Consider the following 21,315-nt stretch of genomic DNA (forward strand, 5'->3'; position numbering starts at 1 on the left):
AGGGGAGGGGTGAATCACTTGGTATTGATCTTGGGTGGCCTTGGCCTGCAGTAGCTTGAGGCAGGATTTTGGTTCCTGGCCAGATAAGTCAGGCCTCAGCAATGAGAGCACTGAATCCTAACCACTAGACCAGTGGCCAGTGACAAGGCCCCATCCCTTTGGCTTTGTACAAATAAATTCCCACAAAGACAGAAAGTAGTGAACCAAGTAAAGTGTTTATTAGGAGGAAAAAGAGTACGTGTGAATAGGTGCACTCAGACGGACTCAGAGAAAGAGAGAGTCGCACCCTTGTGGTAGTTTGAATCACTTACATGGGGCATTTCTTCCAGGTTTCCTTTGGCCGATCATCTTGCTTTGCGTGGTTCTGAGTCCGTATCTGGTTTATCTCAGGGTCCTCCCATGTGTACACATACATCTTTTAGCCAAGATGGATTATAGCAAAGAGGCCTATGGGTAGCTTGACATCACTCCGTTTTTGACCTCCAAGGAGCCTCTCTGCACATATATAGTTGGGAAGGTCTCCTTGACCTTGAGAATGAGAAATATGTGGTCTCTTTCTTTTATCTGGGCAGGGCTCAGCTCCTCTCTTGCTGCTGCTATTTTGGAGTATCTGTCCACACGGGACAAACTCCAGCTGCTCAGCCTGGGACCCATCTATCTCCTGCCTCAGTCTTGGGTTTTCCGTCAATTCCCATTATCATACAGGATTGGGAGGACAAGGGTCCAGAGAAATCAGTCAGCACAGAGTAGGCAGCCCCCATATCTAATAAGAAAATAACTTTCCTACCTACCACATCAAGGGTTACACGATGTTCTTTCAGAGAAATGACCAGGTGTCCTTTGGGAGCCAGGGATGGTCCTGGGCCCTGTCAGTCTTCAGTCCTTTCAGCCATCACTGGTTTGGGAGCCCTGAGTCCACTTTGGGACTAGGGGAAGTCCCGCTTCCAGTGGCCCTTTTGTTTGTATATCAGGCAGGGTGCTGGTAGACTTTTTCCATACAGGGAGTATTCATTCTCTCAGTGGCCCTCTTGGTCACACTTAAAAGAGATATTTTTCTCAGTGAGACAGTGATTCTAATCCAGGCTGCCTGGATCCTCTCCTCACCAAGTGTCTTCACAAGGGATAGTAACCCTGAGGTGGTACAAGGATTAGGGCTGCCTCCAGTAATTGTGCTGTTAGCTGTTGTCCCTGCATCCTTTTTGCCTCTTCAACCCTATCTCTATTGTTAAATATTCCAAAGGCCAAATCCATGAGCTGATTTATGGGGGTGCTGGGGTCTCCAGCTCCCCAGTTGGGACATTAGGGGTAAATGGTCTGGAAGACTGTCCCTGCTCAGAATTGGGGGAGGTAGGAGTTCCCAGTTGTGGGCCTCAGCGAGGTTGACTCATAAGGGCATCATCTAAAACATCAGGTTCCTGTGGGGATAGAAGTTACTTTGAAAGGGGTGTGAGCCTGGCACACCCGGCAGGAGTTCTTTAGACCTGGATTTTGGAATAGGGTCATGAACATTTGCATGGATGAGACTTCCCCCCATTTACCTTTCCTTTTACAAAATAGGTCCAGCTGCAAGATGGTATTGTAATTTAGTGACCCATTTTCTGGCCAGATCCCTCGGTCCCCTAGTTTGTACTGGGGCCGTGCAGTATTGCAAAAGAAAATGAACTTTTTCTTAAACCATCCTGTCTAAGTTTTCCCAATTAGCTAATACACATCCTAGCAGGGAGTCCTTTGGGATGCTTGGAGTTGCCCCCATTTTTTATTGGGCTGTCTTGACAAGACAGGGGTCTGATGGATCCTGGCCAGATGGTAGTTATTTGTCCTGGCATTCTCCCAGTGTCAACAGTGGGGTCCCTGTGAGCACCGAAATCTGCCTTGTCGGTAAGCTTGAGGAGGCCCCTTGGATTAGTCAAGGAAAAGAACAAGAGCCAGTGGGACAAAAAGCAACCAGAGTCTCAGGACCTAAATCCTTCAGAGAGGGAAGGAAGAGACCTATGCCCTGAAGCAACTGAACAGATTACCCATATCTCTGTAACAAAAGAAAGAGAAACAAATAGAGCAAAAGAGTAGGGCTGGAGTGCCACAAGGCAGTGATAACAATACAAGGCAAAATCTCCCCTCTGGATATGGTCCTTGTTATGCTGAGGAGGGCTACCTCTCCACAGAAGTAAAAGAGGCAACACCCAACCTGCTGGCAAAGCTGGCAAGGAGGCTCAAGAATCAATAGATAGTCCAAGGAGTCAGGAGAGAAAAAGGATATAAGAGAAATCCAGGACATGAGGGAAGGTGTACATCCACGATGCTTCCCAGGCCAGAGATTTGTAAGCCCACTGAGAAATGTGCTTGCCCACTACCTCTGCTCAGGTATTGATAAAGTCTCCCCGTAACCCCCATGAGAGGAGTGCTTGCCCACACTTATGCTCAGGGGTACAATATCTGGGGTAAAGATTCCTGGGGAAAAAAGGTAGGAAGGTGTACAGCCACAGTGCTACCTAGGAGAGATTTGTAAGCCCACTGAGAAAGGTGCTCACCCACTACCTCTGCTCAGGGGTTGATAAAGTCCACCTGCAACCCCCACGAGGAAAGTGTTCTTCCACACTTCCACTCAGGGGTGCCTGGGCTCCCCGTGAGATGTGACAAGCATGACACCCGGTTCAGTATAACAGTCAACAACGTTTTGAAATAAGGAGGAAGACTGAGTGGGACTAAGGTGCACAGCTGCTATACTTCCTAGGAGGAAAGGGACTGCGACCCTCTCCATGGAAGTGCTTACCCACAACATCCACTCAGGGGGTAGTGCAATGAAGCCATAAACCATGAGAGCACTCGGGGAGGGCCAGGCTGCAAATCTAAAGGAGGAGTCACAGAGTGCCCCAATTTGGGGACTGATGCAGTTCCGGTGTCCCAGAACCGGACTCGGACTAAGAATGAGTAGGGAGGGGGAATTGGGCTCGAGGAGCCACAGGGGAAACTCACCCGACCAAGTTGTCAATAACTTGCTGCCTGATCTTAATTTGGATGTCCAGTGGTCATCTAGGTGGATCTTCTTGAGTCCAAAGAGATAGAGCAAAAGGAGAATGAGAAAGATAAAGGGGAGAAAAGCCTTAGTCTTCATGGGCTTCTTCATGGCCAGAAAACTGGTCTTTGCCAGATCCTGCAGGTGGCATTACCTGCCACTTAGGAGGATACTTGAATCTACATGGCTTGGGACAAGTCCCAGCCACCCTTCAGAGGGGAGATGTAGCCCAATAGGTGGATCAAGATTATGCCCTTTGAGGCCACACATTGGGCGCCAGAAAAGATAATACAGGAAAAATGTGGTGTGGGGCACGAGAAGATGGTGACATCCCAGGTCAAGTCCAAGTCCCTGGGACAGCGGATGAGTGTGGGTTCTTGGCTTTGTGCAGGAAAAAATTCAAGAACAAGCCATAGTAAACTGAAAGAAGGTTTATTTAGGGAGATACACAGTCCATAGACAGTGCGGGCCATCTTGGAAAGCGAGAGGCACCAGGGTATGGGGCTCTCAGTTTTTATAGGCTGGGTAATTTCGTAGGCTAATAAATGGGAGGATTATTACAACTATTTTGGGGAAGGGGAAGGGATTTCCAGGAATTGGGTTACCACCCAGTTTTTGACCTTTTATGGTCAGCCTCAGAACTGTCATGGTGCTGGTGGGTGTGTCATTTAGCTTGCTGATGTATTACAATGAGCATATACTGAGGCTCAAGGTCTAGTGGAAGTCAATCATCCACCATCTTGGACCTATTTGGTTCTAACCAGTTTATGTTGTGTCCTCAATGGCTGTCATTCTTTTAAAAGTTTTGCCCTGCCCCCTTCTTGTCTCAAAAAGATATATTTGAAACCTAGAAAGACACAGTAAAAGAATAAATAAAAGTTTTATAGCTATTTCATAGCTTTTAGTGGGGTGGAAATTTGAAAACAACAGTGGGGGACACAGTTTTCAGAAAATCATATTTCTGATAGGTCTTACAATTATTCAAATGTAAGACAGAGTTTAAAATCTGAAAAAAATCTCTAAATGCTGTCTAGAAGTGCAATTGCTCAGGGTAATAATATAAATTGTTGTAAATGCAGAGTTGCAACCCTGTAAACTCTTTTCCCTTCAGAGAAGTGTTTCTTTTCAAGCCACTGGTAAGACTGCACTGTGCAAAGAGATTGAGGTTTGTTAAACCAGAGGGCTGTGTGTGCCCCTGTGTGCATGTGTGTGTGTCCCACATGCATGCATGTATGTGATGATATGGTCTACTTTAACTAGTTCCTACAAAAAAATAGAAGGTGACTGAGAAGACTAAAGAAAAGATGTACAAGTTTTTCTACTTTTTCCTGGAAAAAGGATTTTAAAAACTAACCAACCAAACAAACAGAAATGACCTGGCAGGGCTTCCCTGGTGGTGCAGTGGTTGAGAATCTGCCTGCTAATGCAGGGGACACGGGTTCGAGCCATGGTCTGAGAAGATCCCACATGCTGCAGAGCAACTAGGCCCATGAGCCACAACTATTGAGCCTGCGCGTCTGGAGCCTGTGCTCCGCAACAAGAGAGGCCGCGATAGTGAGAGGCCCGCGCACCGCAATGAAGAGTGGCCCCCGCTTGCCACAACTAGAGAAAGCCCTCGCAGAGAAACGAAGACCCAACACAACCAAAAAATAAATAAATAAATTTAAAAAAAGAAAAAAAAGAATAGCTCTTAAAAAAAAAAAAAAAAAAAAAAAGACCTGGCAGAGTGGAATAAAACCAACAATATCCTGTCAACTACAATTGGCACTCACCATTGCCACTTGCCATCTACCTCTACAAGGGTTAAATCATGTGCTGCTGCACCTGCTCATTTTCAACACCCCTCTGAAAGGAGTTCAGTGTGGAGAGCTGAAATGAGGTACTCTGTGCTCTGGGAAAAACTGGCAGAACAGGTCTTCAGATAGATATTTTCAGGAGCCAATTTTATGAGCCCAATTCGTGTATCTCCTCATATCTAGAAAAACACAAAAGTATTTCATAGTGACATCTGCTCCTCATGACTAGCAGTAACCTTCATGAGACTAGCAGAAACTTTCTACGAAAAAAAATATGTGCTTGATTGCATGTATTCCCCCTTCACCAAAATCACATATATACTGACCTTCTCCCCTACCTCTTTGGAGCAGTTACTCAGAGCTATCTGAAATGCTGTCTCCTGGGTGGCAGTCTTCATTTTCCTCAAATAAAACTTAACTTGAAACTCTCATGTTATGCCTTTTTGTAAGTCGACAATCCTTTATTTGGAATAAAAAGATAACAAACACAGACTTTGTAAAATGTATTTAGGCTGGACAATTTTGTTCTGATATGTCCATTTTGTTGAGCCTGTATTCAAAGGAACAAAACATGCTCGAAGTCAGTCTTTTATGGAGGGTATCAGGGAAGAAGAAACTTTACCCTTCTAGGTTCTTCTGACTGGTCTAAGAATTAAATTGACATGAGACAGATTAACAGGAGAAAATCAAACAAAAGTCTAATAACATCTTAATAGGAGAGACCATGGAAAACTGATTAACTCACCAAAATGGCTGAAGCCCCACCTTAAATACCATCTTCAGCTAAAAACAAAAGAGAATGTTGGGGGTAGTGGTTTGGGACTTCAAAGAGGAGGAAGGCAATTCATAGGGAGATGGAAAAGCAAAGGACTGTTAAACAAATGTTTTCTGGGTCATATAAAGTCAATGAGACACAGAGTGGCTTCTGATCTCTATGCCCTGCAGAGTTTCCCTCAACACACCTAGCTCATATTCTTTGCAAATATCTCTGGAAATAACTCTATTCCAGGAATAGGCCCTTTATCTAAAATTTTTAGGCAGCTAAGGTGAAGGTCGAATTTCTTCCTGAGCCTTTTGGGCCTCTGTTGTTTCAGCTGGAAGTGATCTGCATGCCAAAGAGATATTTTGGGAGAGGTGAATTTTTCCTCCCTACACAGTAATCTATCTTAACATGACATGGAAGGGAGTTGGCATTTGGGAGGAAAACCCTACAATGAGGAAGGAAAGCATCTTATTGGTGCCCCAAATGTATCATTACATGTTTTTGGACTTAAAGAGGATCTAATGGCAGACATATATTACTTTTTGTGTTTATCATACCTACATGTTATTTTGAGTTTTTGTTAAAGTCTCATCAAAGATTACAGTCTGATCACAGCTGTCTTGTGGGAACTGAGGTTACCTGGAGCAGAGATAAAAACTAGAGTAACCATTCTCTAGGGATAGAATATTGGTCCTGCTGATGGCTTAAGATAAGTAAATATACTCAAAACACAGGGAGGTGGAGCAGGTGGAGATGAGCAAATGCACACCATTTGATAAAAGATGTCCAGGCAATTGCACAGGCTAGCACCCGAATTTCTTTGAAACAAAGCTTCCCAATGATAAGGGATGTAGGAAAGTCTGAAGCATTCTATTTTAGGGAGCTCCTTAAGCATACTTTTGCATAAGTTAGTGAACTCTAAAGATATTTTTAATTTTACAGTGCTTTATTCAGGCTTCCTCTCATCTCTCCTATGACTTTGATATCACAGTGGGCAACTTTGGTGCTAGTAATGATGATGTGGACAAAAAATGCCACCTGTCATTGCAGAAAACAAAAGATGTTACCATCCTCAAGCCATTGGCCACCACAGCGGGCCTCTGATGGTTTGCCCTGAGGGGAATTTAGGATGGAGAAAAACAGGATACTGTCCTTAGATGGTTAAGATGCATATCAAAAAAAAAAAAAAAAAATTTCAATGAGCCCAGATTCTTGCATCTCCCCATATATAGAAAAGCACTAAATTCATTAACTTGAGATGTCTGTTTTTGTGCTTAACAGTAATCTTTTGGTGTTTGACTACATGGTTTTTGTTTCAGCAGAAACTCCTATATATCCTGGCTCCTCCCTTGTATCTTTGGAAGAGTTCCTCAGAGTTCTCTGAGAGGCTGCCTCCTGCACTGTAGTCCTCAGTAAGATCGTGGATAAATCATGACATGCAACTTTTAGGTTGTAAGTTTTTCTAATTATTCTGACACTTTTTAAAATAGTAAGACTTTATTCAGGACTACTGCTATTGCAACATTCCTTATTAGGAAGAGAGATAGGGCTCAGCTCCAAATACAGCAAAGACAGCTGGGGATTTATAGCCTGAGATCAGAATGAGGGAGTTGGTTGATAGTAGATTACTAAGAGGAGCCATCAAGGGTAGGGGGTTTCTTGCTAAATAGATCTAACAGAATTCTGGCTAAAGGTATGCCAGGTGATTGGATATCAAGGGTGTGGGTATACTTACTAAATTGACTTAGCAGGATTCTAACTACAATTGGGTTATTTAGGTCTGGCAAAGATAGGGACAAGGTCAAGGCCTAGTCAGAAGGGCACTCAGAGATGCCTAACTAAAGTTTGGTCAAGGAGAGAGTTTTTGTCACCACACATTACAGTTATCTGATATGACATATAGTCAACATTATTTAGTCAATATTATTACCTTACAGGATCATTCTTTGGATAAAATGAGATGATAATGTATGCAATAACTTAGTAAGTGCACACATATATTTTGTCTTCCACTCTTACTGAAGTTCAAAAAGGAGTAAATGTAGTACTACTCCTAAGCAAACATCCTTTCTCTTATTTTGATTTTCCTCAATCTCCTCACTTTTTTTTTTTTTTTAATAAGCTAAGACCTCAGTTTTGAATTTTTTTAAAACTTATTTATTTATTTATTTATTTTTGGCTGTGTTGGGTCTTTTTTTTTTTTTTTTTTAAACATCTTTATTGAAGTATAATTGCCTTACAATAGTGTGTTAGCTTCTGCTTTATAACAAAGTGAATCAGTTATACATATACAATATGTTCCCATATCTCTTCCCTCTTGCATCTCCCTCCCTCCCACCCTCCCCATCCCACCCCTCTAGGTGGTCACAAAGCACCGAGCTGATCTCCCTGTGCTATGCGGCTGCTTCCCACTAGCTAGCTATTTTACATTTGGTAGTGTATATATGTCCATGACACTCTCTTACCCTGTCACATCTCACCCCACCCCCTCCCCATATCCTCAAGTCCATTCTCTAGTAGGTCTGTGTCTTTATTCCCGTCTTGCCACTAGGTTCTTCATGGCTTTTTCTTTTTTCCCCTTAGATTCCATATATATGTGTTAGCATACTGTATTTGTTTTTCTCTTTCTGACTTACTTCACTCTGTATGACAGACTCTAACTCCATCCACCTCATTACAAATACCTCCATTTCATTTCGTTTTATGGCTGAGTAATATTCCATTGTATATATGTGCCACATCTTCTTTATCCATTCATCTGTCGATGGACATTTAGGTTGCTTCCATGTCCTGGCTATTGTAAATAGAGCTGCAATGAACATTTTGGTACATGACTCTTTTTGACCTATGGTTTTCTCAGGGTATATGCCCAGTAGTGGGATTGCTGGGTCGTATGGTAGTTCTATTTGTAGTTTTTTAAGGAACCTCCATATTGTTCTCCATAGTGGCTGTATCAATTTACATTCCCACCAACAGTGCAAGAGTGTTCCCTTTCCTCCACACCCTCTCCAGCATTTATTGTTTCTAGATTTTTTGATGATGGCCATTCTGACCGGTGTGAGATGATATCTCATTGTAGTTTTGATTTGCTTTTCTCTAACGATTAATGATGTTGAGCATTCTTTCATGTGTCTGTATGCCATCTGTATATCTTCTTTGGAGAAATGTCTATTTAGATCTTCTGCCCATTTTTGGATTGGGTTGTTCTTTTTTTGTTATTGAGCTGCATGAGCTGCTTGTAAATCTTGGAGATTAATCCTTTGTCAGTTGCTTCATTTGCAAATATTTTCTCCCATTCTGAGGGTTGTCTTTTGGTCTTGTTTATGGTTTCCTTTGCTGTGCAAAAGCTTTTAAGTTTCATTAGGTCCCATTTGTTTATTTGTGTTCTTATTTCCATTTCTCTGGGAGCTGGGTCAAAAAGAATCTTGCTGTGATGTATGTCATAGAGTGTTCTGCCTATGTTTTCCTCTAAGAGTTTGATAGTGTCTGCCCTTACACTTAGGTCTTTAATACATTTTGAGTTTATTTTTGTGCATGGTGTCAGGGAGTGTTCTAATTTCATACTTTTCCATGTTCCTGTCCAAGTTTCCCAGCACCACTTATTGAAGAGGCTGTCTTTTCTCCACTGTATATGCTTGCCTCCTTTATCAAAGATAAGGTGACCATATGTGTGTGGGTTTATCTCTGGGCTTTCTATCCTGTTCCATTGATCTATATTTCTGTTTTTGTGCCAGTACCAAACTGTCTTGATTACTGAAGCTTTGTAATATAGTCTGAAGTCAGGGAGCCTGATTCCCCCAGCTCCATTTTTCGTTCTCAAGATTGCTTTGGCTATTCGGGGTCTTTTGTGTTTCCATACAAATTGTGAAATTTTTTGTTCTAGTTCTGTGAAAAATGCCAGTGGTAGTTTGATAGGGATTGCATTGAATCTGTAGATTGCTTTGGGTACTTGAGTCATTTTCACAACGTGATTCTTCCAATCCAAGAACATGGTATATCTCTCCATCTGTTTGTATCATCTTTAATTTCTTTCATCAGTGTCTTATAATTTTCTGCATAGAGGTCTTTTGTCTCCTTAGGTACGTTTATTCCTAGATATTTTATGCTTTTTGTTGCAGTGGAAAATGGGAGTGTTTTCTTAATTTCACTTTCAGATTTTTCATCATTAGTGTATAGGAATGCAAGAGATTTCTGTGCATTAATTTTGTATCCTGCTACTTTACCAAATTCATTGATTAGCTCTAGTAGTTTTCTGGTAGCATCTTGAGGATTCTCTATGTATGGTATAATGTCATCTACAAACAGTGACAGCTTTACTTCTTCTTTTCTGATTTGGATTCCTTTTATTTCTTTGTCTTCTCTGATTGCTGTGGCTAACACTTCCAAAACTATGTGGAATAATAGTGGTGAGAGTGGGCAACCTTGTCTTGTTCCTGATCTTAGTGGAAATGGTTTCAGTTTTTCACCATTTAGGGCGATGTTGGATGTGGGTTTGTCATATATGGCCTTTATTATGTTGAGGAAAGTTCCCTCTATGCCTACTTTCTGCAGGGCTTTTATCATAAATGGGTGTTGAATTTTGTCAAAAGCTTTCTCTGCATCTATTGAGATGATCATATGGTTTTTCTCCTTCAATTTGTTAATATGATGTATCACGTTGATTGATTTGCATATATTGAAGAATCCTTGCATTCCTGGATTAAACCCCACTTGATCATGGTGTATGATCCTTTTAATGTGCTGTTGGATTCTGTTTGCTAGTATTTTATTGAGGATTTTTGCACCTATGTTCATCAGTGATATTGGCCTGTAGTTTTCTTTCTTTGTGACATCTTGTCTAGTTTTGGTATCAGGGTGATGGTGGCCTCGTAGAATGAGTTTGGGAGTGTTCCTCCCTCTGCAATATTTTGGAAGAGTTTGAGAAGGATGGGTTTTAGCTCTTCTCTAAATGTTTGATAGAATTCGCCTGTGAAGCCATCTGGTCCTGGGCTTTTTTTTGTTGGAAGATTTTTATATCACAGTTTCTATTTCAGTGCTTGTGATTGATCTGTTCATATTTTCTATTTCTTCCTGGTTCAGTCTTGGCAGGTTGTGCATTTCTAAGAATTTGTCCATTTCCTCCAGGTTGTCCATTTTATTGGCATAGAGTTGCTTGTAGTAATCTCTCATGATCGTTTGTATTTCTGCAGTGTCAGTGGTTACTTCTCCGTTTTCATTTCCAATTCTATTGATTTGAGTCTTCTCCCTTTTTCTCTTGGTGAGTCTGGCTAATGGTTTATCAATTTTGTTTATCTTCTCAAAGAACCAGCTTTTAGTTTTATTGATCTTTGCTATTGTCTCCTTCATTTCTTTTTCATTTATTTCTTATGTGATCTTTATGATTTCTTTCCTTCTTCTAGCTTTGGGGTTTTTTTGTTCTTCTTTCTCTAATTGCTTTAGGTGCAAGGTTAGGTTGTGTATTAGAGATGTTTCCTGTTTCTTGATGTAGGCTTGTGTTGCTATAAACTTCCCTCTTAGAACTGCTTTTGCTTCATCCCATAGGTTTTGGTTCATCGTGTCTCCATTGTCATTTGTTTCTAGGTATTTTTTGATTTCCCGTTTGATTTCTTCAGTGATCACTTCGTTACTTAGTAAGGTATTGTGTAGCCTCCATGTGTTTGTACTTTTTAGAGATCTTTTCCTGTAATCGATATCTAGTCTCATAGCGTTGTGGTCGGAAAAGATATTTGATACAATTTCAACTTTCCTAAATTTACCAAGGCTTGGTTTGTGACCCAAGATATGATCTATCCTGGAGAATGTTCCATGAGCACTTGAGAAAAATGTGTATTCTGTTGTTTTTGGGTGGAATGTCCTATAAATATCAATTAAGTCCATCTTGTTTAATGTATCATTTAAAGCTTGTGTTTCCTTATTTATTTTCATTTTGGATGATCTGTCCATTGGTGAAAGTGGGGTGTTAAAGTCCCCTACTATGATTGTGTTACTGTCGATTTCCCCTTTTATGGCTGTTAGTATTTGCCTTATGTATTGAGGTGCTCCTATGTTGGGTGCATAAATATTTACAATTGTTATAGCTTCCCCTTGGATCGATCCCTTGATCATTATATAGTGTCCTTCTTTGTCTCTTGTAATAGTCTTTATTTTAAAGTCTATTTTGTGTGATATGAGAATTGCTACTCCAGCTTTCTTTTGATTTCCATTTGCATGGAATAACTTTTTCCATCCCCTCACTTTCAGTCTGCATGTGTCCCTAGATCTGAAGTGGGGCTTTTGCAAACTGCATATATATGGGTCTTGTTTTTGTATCCATTCAGCCAGTCTGTGTCTTTTGGTGGGAGCATTTAATCCATTTACATTTAAGGTAATTATCGATATGTATGTTCCTATTCCCATTTTCTTAAATGTTTTGGGTTTGTTATTGTAGGTGTTTTCCTTCTCTTGTTTTTCTTGCCTAGAGAATTTCCTTTAGCATTTGTTGTAAAGCTGGTTTGGTGGTGCTGAACTCTCTCAGCTTTTGCTTTTCTGTAAAGATTTTAATTTCTCCATCAAATCTGAATGAGATCCTTGTTGGGTAGAGTAATCTTGATTGTAGGTTTTTCTCCTTCATCACTTTAAGTATATCCTGCCACTCCCTTCTGGCTTGCAGAGTTTCTGCTGAAAGATCAGCTGTTAACCTTATGGGGATTCCCTTGTGTGTTATTTGTTGTTTTTCCCTTGCTGCTTTTAATATATTTTCTTTATATTTAATTTTTGATAGTTTGATTAATCTGTGTCTTGGCGTCTTTTTCCTTGGATTTATCCTGTATGGGACTCTCTGTGCTTCTAGGACTTGATTAACGATTTCCTTTCCCATATTAGGGAAGTTTTCAACTATAATCTCTTTAAATATTTTCTCAGTCCCTTTCTTTTTCTCTTCTTCTTCTGGGACCCCTATAATTCGAATGTTGGTGTGTTTAATGTTGTCCCAGAGGTCTCTGAGACTGTCCTCAGTTCTTTTCATTCTTTTTTCTTTATTCTGCACTGCAGTAGTTATTTCCACTATTTTATCTTCCAGGTCACTTACCCGTTCTTCTGCCTCAGTTATTCTGCTATTGATCCCATCTAGAGTATTTTTAATTTCATTTATTGTGTTTTTCATCATTGCTTGGTTCCTCTTTAGTTCTTCTACGTCCTTGTTAAATGTTTCTTGCATTTTGTCTATTCTATTTCCAAGATTTTGGATCATCTTTACTATCATTATTCTGAATTCTTTTTCAGGTAGACTGCCTATTTCCTCTTCATTTGTTAGGTCTGGTGTGTTTTGACCCTGCTCCTTCACCTGCTGTGTGTTTTTTTGTCTTCTCATTTTGCTTATCTTACTGTGTTTGGGGTCTCCTTTTCACAGGCTGCAGGTTCGTAGTTCCTGTTGTTTTTGGATCTGTCCCCAGTGGCTAAGGTTGGTTCAGTGGGTTGTGTAGGCTTCCTGGTGGAGGGGACTAGTGCCTGTGTTCTGGTGGATGAGGCTGGATATTGTCTTTCTGGTGGGCACGTCCACATCTGGTGGTGTGTTTTGGGGTGTCTGTGGCCTTATTATGATTTTAGGCAGCCTCTCTTCAATGGATGGGGCTGTGTTCTTGTCTTGCTAGTTGTTTGGCATAGGGTGTCCAGCACTGTAGCTTGTTGGTCATTGAGTGAACCTGGGTCTTTATGTTGAGAAGGAGATCTCTGATTTTCGCCTTTTGGTATTATGTGGATCTGGGAGGTCTCTTGTGGACCAGTGTCCTGAGGTTGGCTCTCAGATCTCAGAGGCACAGCCCTGATGCCTGGCTGGAGCACCAAGAGACTTTCATCCACACGGTTCACGAGAAAAGGGAGAAAAAATAGAAAGAAATAAAGAAAGAGGATAAAATAAAATAAAACAAAATAAAGCTATTATAATAAAAAAGAAGAAAAAATTATTAAGAATTTTTTTTAATTTTTTAAAATAAATTTATTAATTTTTTATAATAAAAAGAAAAAAATTATTAAGAAAATTTTTTTAAAAATTTTTTAAACTAAATGATAAGAAAAAATTATTAAGAAAATTTTTTTTTAATTTTTTAAAATAAAAAATAAGGAAAAAATTATTAAGAAAAAAATTTTTAAGTAAAAAGTAAATAAAAACGGATGGACTGAACCCTAGGACAAATGGTGAAAGCAAATCTATACAGACAAAATCTCACCCAGAAGCATACACATATACACTCAAAAAAAAAGGAAAAGGGGAAAAATAAATATATCCTGCTTCCAAAGCCCACCTCCTGAATTTTGCACGATTCGTTGTCTATTCAGGTATTCAACAGTTGCAGGTACATCAAGTTGTTTGTGGAGATTTAATCCGCTGCTTCTGAGGCTGCTGGGAGAAATTTCCCTTTCTCTTCTTTGTTCGTACAGCTCCCGGGGTTCAGCTTTGGATTTCGACCGGCCTCTGCATGTAGGTCACCTGAGGGCGTCTGTTTTTCACTCTCACAGGACAGGGTTAAAGGAACAGCTGCTCTGGGGGCTCTGGCTCACTCAGGCCGCGGGGAGGGATGGGTACGGATGTGGGGTGAGCCTGCAGCAGCAGAGGCCGGCGAAACGTTTCAGCAGCCTGAGGCGTGCCGTGCGTTCTCCCGGGGAAGTTGTCCCTGGATCACGGGAGGCTGGCACTGGCGGGCTGCACAGGCTCCCGGGAGGGGCAGTGTGGATAGTGACCTGTGTTCACACAGGTGTACTGGTGGCAGCAGCAGCAGTCTTAGCATCTCATGCCCGTTGCTGTGTTCTGCCCTGATAGCCATGGCTCATGCCTGTCTCTGAAGCTCGTTTAAGCGGCGCTCTGAATAGCCTCTCTTTGCACACCGGGAAACAAAGAGGCAAGAAAAAGTCTCTTGTCTCTTCAGCAGCTGCAGACTTTTTCCTGGACTTCCTCCCGGCTAGCTGTGGTGCGCTAACCCCTTCAGGCTGTGTTCACGCAGCCAACCCCATTCCTCTCCCTGCAATCCGACCAAAGCCGGAGCCTCAGCTCCCAGACCCCGCCCGCCCCGGCGGGGGAGCAGACAAGCCTCTCGGGCTGGTGAGTGCTGGTCGGCACTGATCCTCTGTGCGGGAATCTCTCCGCTTTGCCCTCCGCACCCCTGTGTCTGAGCTCTCCTCCGTGGCTCCGAAGCTTCCCCCCTCTGCCACCCGCAGTCTCCGCTCGCGAAGGGGCTTCCTAGTGTGTGGAAACCTTTCCTCCTTCACAGCTCCCTCCCACCGGTGCAGGTCCCATCCCTATTCTTTTGTATCTGTTATTTCTTTTTTCTTTTGCCCTACCCAAGTACGTGGGGAGTTTCTTGCCTTTTAGGAGGTCTGACGTCTTCTGCCAGCGTTCAGTGGGTGTCCTGTAGGAGCAGTTCCACGTGTAGATGTATTTCTAATGTATCTGTGGGAAGGAAGGTGATCTCCGTGTCTTACTCTTCCACCATCTTGCCCAGACCCCTGATTGACATTTGTATATTAAAGAATACTTGCATCCCTGGGATAAATCCCACTTGATGATGTGTATGATCCTTTCAATGTGTTGCTGGATTCTGTTTGCTGGTATTTTGTTGAAGATTTTTGCATCTATGTTCATCAGTGATATTGGCCTGTAATTTTCTTTTCTTGTTATATCTTTGTCTGTGTTTGGTATCATAGTGATGGTGACCTCATAGAATGAGCTTCAGAGTCTTCTTTCCTCTGTAATTTTTCGAAGAGTTTGAGAATGATAGGCATTAGCTCTTCTCTAAATGTTTGATAGAATTTGCTTGTGAAGCCATCTGGTCCTGGACTTTTGTTTGTTTGAAAATTTTTCTCACAGTTTCAATTTTATTACTTGTGATTGGTCTGTTCATATTTTCTATTTCTGTCTGGTTCAGTCTTGGAAGGTTGTACCTTTTAAAGAATTTGTCTACTTCTTCCAGGTTATCCATTTTATTGGCAGATAGTTGCTTGTGGTAGTTTCTTTCTTTTTTTTTTTTTTCCAAAGGTAATATTTGTTTTTTTTTATTATTCTGTGAAAGAAGTAAGGTAATCTGATAAATTGGGACTAAGTTAGGCTAATAGGAAAATCAAGGAAAAAATATCTTTAAGAGATGAGTGCCAAAGAATAGAAAGGAATCATTTATGGAAAATTTTTCTGGAAATAATATTTCCAAAACATGGGAACAGCACATAAAAAGGCCCTGAGGCAAAATGAAGCTTAACTACAATAAAGGAACACAAAGAAGCTAAAAGGTTAGGTCAGGAGATAACCACACAAATTTACACCACCTGGTCCCTAACTTCAAGTCTACCTAGATATATTCTTGAGGTGAGTTAGACATATATATCATCCAAAAAACAACAAAAAAGTTGACTCCAAAATTACCCTGGAAATTCTGAGTGAGACTCTTTACAAAGGCACAATCATATTAAAGATCACAGCCATCATTCTCCAAACTCCACTCTGGCCATCACTTGCAGGCATTTAACAGCGGTGTTTAATATCCTCTCTAAAATATTGGGCAGGAAGAGCAAACATCCTAGAATGTCTGCACTGTGCACCTACTGTCTCACAATTGAAAAGTAGCTGGAGCTCACCCTGCTGATGGCTTTGCCATTTTTTTTTTTTTTTTTTTTTACCTTTTATTAAGAGTCCTATCCCTTTTAAGAACTAGGATATATTTTTTGAGGGAAATAAACTATAGGAAAATTCAACTGACAGAGATCATACTGTACTTGACTTTTCTGTTCTTTGCTACATTTATTTGTTGAGACAAACGTCTGTTCTTAGCCTTTTTTAAATGGCTCTGTCAAATATAACAGACACACAGTAAACTGCACATACTTAAAGAACAAAATTTAAGTTCTGAAATATGCATATACCCATGGAACTGCCAACACAATCAAGAAAAGGAACATATCCATCACTTGCAAGTGTTTTTATGCCTCATTCATAAAGCCCCTTTTTTTCCCTCACATTCCACCTCTCCACATCCCCAAGTGACCACTGATATGCTTTCTATCGTTATAGATGTGTTTGCATTTTTCTAGACATTTATATAAATGGATTCACACAGTGAGGACTCTTTTATCTGGCTTTTTTCACTCAATGTAATTATTTTGAAAGAAATTCATATTTTTGTGGGTATCAATAGTTTATTACTTTGTTTTGCTGAGTAGTGTTTCACTGTATGAGTATACAACAGTATGTTTATTCATTCACCTGTTGATGGGTGCTCGAGGTTGTTACAATTCTGTCTATTAAAAATAAAGATGCTATGATGATCCATGTACAAGTCTTTGTATGAACATATGCTTTCATTTTTCTTGCATAAATATCTAGGTGTAGAAAGGCTGGATCATACAGTAGGTGTATGCTCAACTTATAAAGAAACAGCCAAACTGCTGACTGAAGTGACTGTACCATTTTCCTTCCCACTAGCAGTGTAAAAGACTTCCAGTTCCTACACTGCCTCACCAATACTTGGTGTGGTTGGACTTTTCTTTTCTTTTTTTCTTTCTTTTTTTGAAAGAACTTTGCATTACATTTAATAAAAGTTTAGGGAGATCTTTGTGGTACATTAGTGAAGTTATTTGGGGAAAGTTTAGCCATGTACGTTGTGTTGGAGAGGCACCAGGAGTTCAATAATTCTCAAAATTTGAGTACACAGTTGCCTTACATGTAGGCATGGTGGCAGCCATGTACATAACAAAGCTTTGGAGGATGTTGTATTAGTCAGCTCTTGCTGTGTTAATGCTTTGGAACAAATCGCCCCAAAACTCAGTTACATAAACAAGAATTTATTTTTCTTGGACCTATGGGCTAGCTGCAGTGGCTCTCTTTTAGACCTCTAGATGGCTGGTTTTGCTCTGTGTTTTGGGTCAGTTTGAGGTCTGTCCCACACATCTTCCTCTGGAGTCCAACTGTGAGGCCACAGCTCCCAGGCCCTGTCTTCTCACAAAACACACTGAAACATAAGAGGTGAGCCCAACCACACAAGCCCGTTTAAGGCCTCTGTGGCTCATTTAAGGCCATCATGTCTGCTCACAATTCATTGCCCAAAACATGTCAGAGATGTAAGTTGTATTTAGAATATGTGTATTTGTTTAAAGCTGGGTGTTCTCACAGAAGAATATTACATTTTGGACAGGGTTACCTTAGCATTTTCATTGGCATTTGCAAACGTGATAAACGTCGTGTGCACTTTTTCACCTTTGAGCACTTTTTGAAATTGTGGGACCATTTCTATGGGAAAAGAGGAAGGTACACTTTAGAATTCAACTCTAGTTATGGCATTGTTGGGAGAAGAGTTAATGATGATAAGGCCAATACAAATGAAATATTTGGGATTCACATATTCATCATTAACATCAGCATTCTACAGAACATTCCTGGAGAATTGTGATGCTAGCTTTAGGTGATTTCTATCATAAATCATTAGAATTTGACAAAGCCACCTCAGTAAAACATACATCATACAGTACATCACATTTTAGTTTTTCTTACCAGTCCACAACTTAACATCAATACTGTACCATAACACAGAAACAGAAACAGAAACTGAGTGTTGCTTGTGGTAGTTTCTTATGATCCTTTGTATTTCTGTGGTGTCTGTTGTAACTGCTCCTTTGTCATTTCTAATTTTATTGATTTGAATCCTCTCCCTTTTTTCTTGATCAATCTGGCTAAAAGTTTATCAATTTTGTTTATCTGCTCAAAGAACCAGCTTTCAGTTTCTTGATTTGTTGCTATTGTTTGCTTCATTTTTACTTCATTTATTTCTGCACTGATATTTATGATTTCTTTCCTTCTAGGAACACTGGGTTTTGTTTGTTCTTCTTTCTCTAATTGCTTTAGGTGTAAGGATAGGTTGTATATTTTAGACTTTCTTCTTTCTTGAGATAAGATTGTATTGCTATAAACTTCCCTGTTAGAACTGCTTTTTCTATGTCCCTTACGTTTTAGCTACTTGTGTTTTCATTGTCATTAATCTATAGGTATTTTTTCCATTTCCTCTTTGATTTCTTCAGTGATCCATTGATTATTTAGTAGCATATTATTTTGTCTACATATGTTTGTGTTTTTTTATTTTTATTTTCCTGTAATTGATTTCTAATCTCATAGTGTTGTGGTCAGAAAAGATGTTTGATATGATTTCAATTTTCTTTAATTTACCGAGGCTTAATTTGTGCCCCAAGATGTGATCTATCCTGGAGAATGTTCTGTGTGTACTTGAGGAGAAAGTATATTCTGCTGCTTTCAGATGGAATGTCCCCTAAATATCAATTAAGTCTATCTGGTCTAATGTGTCATTTCAGGCTTGTGTTTCCTTATTAATTTTCTGTCTGGGTGATCTGTACATTGGTGTAAGTGCAGTGTTAAAGTCCCCTACTATTATTGTGTTACTGTTGATTTCCCCTTTTATGGATGTTAACATTTGCCTTATATGTTGGGGTACTCTTATTTTGCATGCATATATATTTACAATTGTTATGTCTTCTTCTTAGATTGAGCCCTTGATCATTATGTAGTGTTCTTCCTTATCTCTTGTAACAGTCAGTATTTCAAAGTCTATTTTGTCTGATATGAATATTGTTACTCCAGCTTTCTTTTGATTTCCATTTACATGGAGTATCTTTTTCCAACCCCTCACTTTCAGTTTGTATGTGTCCCTAGGTCGGAAGTGGGTCTCTTGTAGACAGCATATATATGGGTCTTGTTTTTGTATTCATTCAGCCAGTCTATGTCTTTTGGTTGGAGCATTTAATCCATTTACATATAAGGAAATTATTGATATGTATGTTCCTATTGCCATTTTCTTAATTGTTTTGGGTTTGTTTTTGTAGTTCTTTTTTCCCCTTCCTTTTTTGTTTTCTTATGTTTCCTGCCTAGAGAAGTTCCTTTAGCATTTGTTGTAAAGCTGGTTTGATGGTGCTGAATTCTCTTAGCCTTTGCTTAGTCTGTTAAGGTTTTGATTTATCTGTCAATTCTGAATGAGAGCCATGCTGTGTAGAGTATTCTTCATTGTAGGATTTTCCCTTTCATCACTCTAAATATATTGTGCCCCTCCTTCTGGCCTGAAGAATTTCTGCTGAAAAATCAGCTGATAACCTATCGGGATTCCTTCTATGTATTTGTTACTTTTCCCTTGTTGCTTTTAATATTTTTTCTTTGTATTTATTTTTTGTTAGTTTGATTAATATGTGGCTTGGTGTGTTCCTCCTTGTGTTTATCCTGTATGAGACTCTCTGCACTTCCTGGACCTGGGTGATTGTTTCCTTTCCCATGTTAGGGAAGTTTTTGCCTATGATCTCTTCAAATATTTTCTCAGTCCCTTTCTCTTTTTATTCTTCTCTGGGACCCCCATAATTCAAATGTTGGTGCATTTAATGTTTTCCCAAATGTCTCTGAGACAGTCCTCATTTCTTTTCATTCTTTTTTCTTTATTCTATTCTGTGGCAGAGATTTCCACTATTCTGTCTTCCATTCTTCTGTATCAGTTATTCTGTCACTGATTCCTTCTAGTGTATTTTTCATTTTAATTATTGTCTTGTTCATCTCTGTTTGTTCTTTAGTTCTTCTAGGTCTTTTTAAAACATTTCTTGTATCTTTTTGATCTGTGCCTCCATTCTTTTTCTGTAATCTTGGATCATCTTTACTAGCATTACTCTGAATTCTTTTTCAGGTAGATTGCCTATCTCCTCTTCATTTAATTGTTCTTGTAGGTTTTTATCTTTCTCCTTCACCTGCAATATATTTCTTTGTCATCTCATTTTTTCTCACTTACTGTGTTTGTGGTCTCCTCTCCACAGGCTGCAGGATTTTAGTTCCTCCTGCTTCTGGTGTCTGCCCCCTGGTGCGTGAAGTTGGTCCAGAGGCTTGTTCAAGTACCCCTTTGATAGGAGTTTGACTAGTGTTTTGGTGACCAGAGCTTGCCCTGGATATTGAGAGGGACCTCCCCTTTGCTGTGTGGTTGTTACTGCCCTGTCAGGGGCATGGTCTGCTCCCTAGTTGTTGGAGTAGAAGCCCCCAGATCTGTTTTTTAGCTATGATTCTGATCAGTGATGCACGGTATATGGGATTGAGGCACACCCACTGGGAGAAAAGCCACTGAGTATTCTTCCTCTTAGCTGTTCACCTGTGAATGTGCTCTGTTTTGTCCTCTTTCACCTATTGTGTGGCCTCACAAAGTGCACTGTTGTTGGCTCGGCTCTTGGTCCCACCTTAACTGTGGTATGCTGTCAATTGGGCTTGGTGACTCTCAGGTGTTGTTTTCACCAGACCACCAGTGCGGATCCACTGAGGTCAGGTCCCAGGACTGCAGTAGTCATGCACCTGGACCCACTGTGGGAGCTATGTAGGCATCTCTGGTCTAGCCCAACCCCCATGGCTATGTGCCCACAGAGGCCACAGCTGCTAAAGCCAGACCCATCCCAGATGCCAGAGCACTTGTTGTCCTTTTGGATGTTTCGCAGCTGCTGAATTTAGGAAGCTGTCAGTGGAGGTGTAACTCTGTAGTTCACACAGCTGCAAGGAGAGATTTCAGCTCTTCTTCCTTAGTTGCACAGCCCCTGGAATCAACTATGGTTTCAGCCCCTTTTCTGGGCTAATTTCCTCGTGGGGAGAGCTATCTGTGCCCTCCCAGGACAGTGCAGCTGGTCCCAGTACCCACTGGCAGATTTCCTAGTAGCAAGAGCCATCCACATGCTCCCAGGACATCATGGCTGGTTCCGGCACCACT

Source organism: Balaenoptera acutorostrata, chromosome 12 (assembly GCF_949987535.1).
Source record: "Balaenoptera acutorostrata chromosome 12, mBalAcu1.1, whole genome shotgun sequence".
Classification (NCBI taxonomy): Eukaryota; Metazoa; Chordata; class Mammalia; order Artiodactyla; family Balaenopteridae; genus Balaenoptera; species Balaenoptera acutorostrata.